The sequence below is a fragment of the Dendropsophus ebraccatus genome, unplaced genomic scaffold, assembly GCF_027789765.1.
Source record: "Dendropsophus ebraccatus isolate aDenEbr1 unplaced genomic scaffold, aDenEbr1.pat pat_scaffold_1066_ctg1, whole genome shotgun sequence".
NCBI classification, from domain to species: Eukaryota; Metazoa; Chordata; class Amphibia; order Anura; family Hylidae; genus Dendropsophus; species Dendropsophus ebraccatus.
Window position 1 is genome coordinate 28492 of NW_027208483.1, and position 5651 is coordinate 34142.

The following is a 5651-nucleotide window of genomic DNA, read 5'->3' on the forward strand; positions in this document are numbered from 1 at the left end:
CATTGTGAAGCAAGGAATTGTTATTTATCATGCTGTATATAGAGAGAGGACGGGGGGCGCTCTATTTGGAGGTGGGATCTAATTTCTATTGTGGGTAATGGTGAATAGTATATTACTGCAGGTGTGAATAGGGCTGGTAAAAGAGCATTGTTTCTATATAATCTGCTCAGAAATTCTGGTTTCCTTACACTAACCATTGATTTCCCTTCATTTCTTGGTCGTTTCTCCTCGGCAGAAGCAGCAGCAGGAGGAGATCCATCTTATCCAGGTAAATATATGGGATGATACATTTACATGATAACACACCTCTATTGCTGCACTGTATATCCTCATGTCATCACTATATATTATATTATCAGTCACATATAATAACCACGAAAGGCCTCATGTACATAATACAGACATACAAGTGACATGGTGCCGCCTGTATCTCACCCACTAGGATAGCACTGAGTCCCCTCTCTCCAGTGTAATGTCTATTCCCCATCACTGCTGACGGGTCTGATCTCAGGAAAGTCATGCTGGTTTTTCTCCTTCCCTTATAGACTGCGGGCGCTGTTCTGCTGCTGCTGCGCCACCAAGGAGGAGTAAAGGTGAGTACCCAAAATCCCCTCACACCTCAGATCACTTTTATTCTGACTGTATATTCATATGGAGCCTATATATGTAACCTGTCATTATTAACACATTGCTTGTTATATATCCTATCTAGGTAACACAGCGCCGCCAGAGTGAGGAGAAGACACCCGACCATCTGGAGCTGTCTGGAGGAGGAGGCGTCCAGAACATCAAGTGGTAAATGGGACGCCCATAACATCCGGAGGATACATTTACCACACATGGGGGAGGAGGAGCCCCCTTTTACCATCAGAGATAGGAGGAGTAGACACTCACAACACCTAGAGGGGTCTGGAGGAGGTGCCCTTAAAGGGGTTATCTAGGTAACTAAAAAGGCATTTCCTTCCTCGCCGGTGTCTCATTTCTGGTTTGGTCTCCTCTCACACCATCATCTTCTCACCTGGCAAAACGGAGGCGGCCTGAGACAGTGGGGCAGGTACTTTGTTGTGATTGTCGCATGCGGGTGAAACCAGTGGCGGCGAGTTTCACCCACATGTGGTGATCACACCATAGTACCTGATCTACTGTCTCAGACCTTTGCCAGGTCAGAAGATGTTGGAATGAGATGAGTCCGACCTGGAAGTGAGATGCTGGTAATGGTGGAAATATCTTTTCAGCTCCCCAGATAACCCCTTTTAACATCTAGAGGCAAATTAGGGGCCCGTAACATCCGGAGGATTTATTTGCCTCACAAGGGGGAAGGAGGAGCCCCCTTTTACCACCAAAAATAGGAGGACTAGACTCTAAGAACACCTAGAGGGTCTGGAGGAGGCGCCCTTACAGGGGTTATCAAGGCAACTAAAAAGGCATTTCCTTCCTCGCCGGCGTCTCACTTCTGGTTTGGTCTACTCTCGCACCATCATCTTCTTATCTGGCAAAACGGAGGCGGCCTGAGACAGTGGGGCAGGTACTTTGTTGTGATTGGTGCATGCAGGTGAAACCAGTGGCGGCCAATGTACAAACAATGTTGCCGCTGTCATCACAACATTGCGCGTACATTGACCACTGCTGGTGGTGAGTTTCACCCACATGTGGTGATCACACCATAATACCTGATCTACTGTCTCAGACCTTTGCCAGGTCAGAAGATGTTGGGATGAGATGAGTCCCAACTGGAAGTGAGATGCTGGTAATGGTGGAAAGGAAATATCTTTTCAGCTCCCCAGATAACCCCTTTTAACATCAAGTGGTAAATGGGGCGCCCATAACATCCGGAGGATATATTTACCACACATGGGGGAGGAGGAGCCCCCTTTTACCATCAGAGATAGGAGGAGTAGACACTCACAACACCTAGAGGGGTCTGGAGGAGGTGCCCTTAAAGGGGTTATCTAAGTAACTAAAAAGGCATTTCCTTCCTCGCCGGCGTCTCACTTCTGGTTTGGTCTCCTCTCACACCATCATCTTCTTACCTAGCAAAACGGAGGCGGCCTGAGACAGTGGGGCAGGTACTTTGTTGCGATTGTTGCATGTGGGTGAAACCAGTGGCGGCCAATGTACAAACAATGTTGCCGATGTCATCACAACATTGCGCGTACATTGACCACTGCTGGAGGTGAGTTTCACCCACATTTGGCGATCACACCATAGTACCTGATCTACTGTCTCAGACCTTTGCCAGGTCAGAAGATGTTGGAATGAGATGAGTCCGAACTGGAAGTGAGATGCTGGTAATGGTGGAAATATCTTTTCAGCTCCCCAGATAACCCCTTTTAAAATCTAGAGGCAAATTAGGGGCCCGTAACATCAGGTGGGTTTATTTGCCTCACATGGGGGAAGGAGGAGCCCCCTTTACCATCAAAAATAGGAGGACTAGACTCTAAGAACACCTAGAGGGGTCTGGAGGAGGCGCCCTTAGATAAGTTAGCTAGGGAGCTAGAAGGCATTATCTTTCCTTTTGTCTCTCCTCTGGTTTGGTGTCTTCTCATTCTACACTATCTGACTTGGCTTAAAGGCGGCGGGCTGAGATAGTGGGGCAGGTACTGGGCTGCGATTGTCACATGTGGGTGAAACCAGTGGTAGCCAATGTACACATGATATTCCATCATTATGCATATATTGGCCACTACCGGTCGGACTGGTTTTACCCACATGTGGTTATCACACCATAGTACCTGATCTCCCACCTCAGCCGCCACCTATACCAGGTCAGAAGTTGTCGGGATGAGATGTCACCAAACTGGAAGTGAGATGCCGGTGAGAGAGGAAAGGAAATGCCTGTTCAGCTCCCCAGATAACCACTGTAACACCTAGAGGCAAATGAGGCGCCATTAACATCATTGGGGTTCATTTGCCTCAAATGGGGAAAAGGAGGAGGCCCCCTATAACATCAGAAAAAGGGGGAGAAGACTCCTTTAAACATCTGTAGGAGTCGGGAGGAGGTGTCTGTAGCATCCGTAGGCAAATTAACATCCATCAGAACTTGACTGGGCATCCTCCAATATCCGGCTGGCATCAGAAACCACCACCTCCTGATGACCCTCTACACCCCAGGAGCAGCCGGTGAGTATTTCCCATCTGGCACCTGGAGAGTTCAGGAATAATAGCTGCTTGTTGTAGCCCTGGGGCCATTGACACCAGTGATCTTACCACAGCGCTATTATCCCTGAACTCTCCGCTACAGGCCTGGTAAGTATCGCACCTCACAGACACATGACGACTACACACACACACACATATATATATATATATATACACATAAACATGCACTACACATAGATAGCGGCTGTGATCCTGGGACTTGCTCTGATCGCCACATTTGGGGTCGGGAAGGAATTTTTCCCCTTGAGGACAATTGACTCTTCCCTCTTAGGGGTTTTTGCCTTCCTCAGGATCATCTCAGCCTCACAGCCCCCACAGTCATACATGTCAAATTACTCTCCCTATAACTTGAAATAAAATATCTTTTTTTGCCCCGTTACATCTTTGTGTCTGTGTCTTTACTTCCAGGTAGTGTCCGGATCATTCCGCACATGGTGATACCAAGTCTGGCTGTTTTTAGTTACATTTTTATTTGAAAAATGGGAAAAAGGGGGTGAGTTAAATTTTCATCAAGTGGGCAGTTTTCTTATATTTTTTATTTAACATTTTTTAAAGGTTTCCTATTATTTGGACAAACTTCTGATATGTCATAGTGACACGCTAGAAGATTGTGTGGGTGGGGAAAAGGTGCTGAGACCCTTACTGATTGCTGGAATGAAGGGGCAGAAGTGCAGTAGGTTAATCCCCCCTCATAAGTAGATGCCCCCGGTAGTTAGGCAATTTCCCCATTAGGTGTGTAGGGGGGGGGGGGGGGGTGTTACCTCCTATTGCAGTACACAACGCATGTCACGGCACTCTTGCTTTACTTTATGACAGTCTTCGATACCTGCTTAAACATGAGAACTACACTATGGTCATAAGAAGGAAAATAACAGTGGACCATGGAAACACCAAGTCACATGATCAGGCACAGGTGACAAGTATCCATTACCGCTACACAAAGAACAATACAGCCAATAATACCGCCATACAGTGGTCAGAATCATTTGTACACAAGTTATCACACTGCCGACTATATGAGAGAGTAAAGCACTGATCAGAGGATCTGGAGGATCGGTCAGCTCTCCTGACATGTCTGGTTTAGGAAAAACTCATATTCCCGAAAGCAATTGTGGAGCGTCTCTTCTGAGCGCTCTGCATTGTGTCACTCCTTTTATTCCTGCTGGAAATGTATGAATAAATGGTCGACTATTTGCTACAAAAATACATACATTTATTTTAATAAAGTTATCTTATAAAGTAATGTAACTTTATTAAAGCAATGTATTAGTAAATTAAGGGGGGTATTTTTGCGTCTCCAGAACAACCTTTAGTGGTTTGGCAACTAAAAACCTTAAAGAGGTTATCCAGGATTGGTAAAACATGACCGTATTCCTATAGAAACAGCACCACTCCTGTCCTCAGTTTGTTTATGGAATTGCAGCTCAGATCCACTGAAGTCAATGGAACTGAGTTGTAATACCACACACAACCTGAGGACACGTATGTCGCTATTTGTGGAAGAATGTTTTTCCAATCCTAGATAATTCCTTTAAAGCGAATCTGTCATCCATTGAACACCTACAGAACAAATGACAGTGTTATACACTTTGTACTGCAATGTTAAAGGGAAACTATTACTACTGGTGATATCTCTCACCAGGGGCGTAGCTAAAGGCTGATGGGTCCTGGTGCAAAATGTTAGCTTGGAGCCCCCCATCTCACCCGATCAGGCAAAGTCATATCTAACGTTATATCCAATTACTCTAATGTGCCACCATGTTCTAATGCACTGTCACTGCCTCCACCTCATGTACTGCACTACTTCCCCCTATAATTAAGGGACTGTACTGTTTCATTGTCTAATCATTGTATTCCAATCTTTGACTCTCCAGCTGAAAAACTACAACTCTCATCATAAACTGCCAGTTGGAAACAATGGGGGTTTTAGTGCTGCAACCTGAAGAGCCACATGCTGCAAAACTACAACTCCCATAATAAACTGTCAGCAGGGCACGATGAAGTTTGAACTTCTGCAACCTGGAGAAGTCACCTGATATCACCTGCAGTCCTATGTAACACCACAGATAACAGTGATATCTCTGAGTACAGATAATGTAGTAGCTGTCACCTCGGGGCACCCGTACTAAATGATGTTCTACAAAATAAGAAAAGTGTCATACAGGGATTCACAGGTGACGTCTTCTTTGATCTGAGGCGTCACTTTCCCTTTTCCTCTCCATCCGGCCCAGACCTCCCTGATGATTCCTTCCAGATACGTTTCATCTTTTCAGAACCTGCGAGACAAGCAATTTAGGCTCCGCACATTTATAGCAACTTCCTTCCCTTTCTCTCTCCTGTAGGCTCCCAAAGTAACTGCGCTGTTTGGGATGCCCCCTGTATGTAGGATCCCCTGCTGTGCCCCCTGTATGTAGGATTCCCTGCTGTGCCCCCATGAGCTAATAATGCCCCCAGAGGTGCCCCCATGAGCTAATAATGCCCCCAGAGGTGCC

The 5651-nt window shown here is 46.1% G+C and overlaps 1 long non-coding RNA gene across 1 annotated transcript; it reads left to right on the forward strand.

Annotated features, from left to right (window-relative positions):
- Positions 1–232: 232 nt before the first annotated feature.
- LOC138774737 (uncharacterized) lies at positions 233–1704 on the forward strand. Its single transcript, XR_011360371.1, has 3 exons — positions 233–268; positions 546–593; positions 713–1704. It is a non-coding gene; the product is annotated as an uncharacterized lncRNA (long non-coding RNA).
- The last annotated feature ends 3947 nt before the right edge of the window (positions 1705–5651 follow it).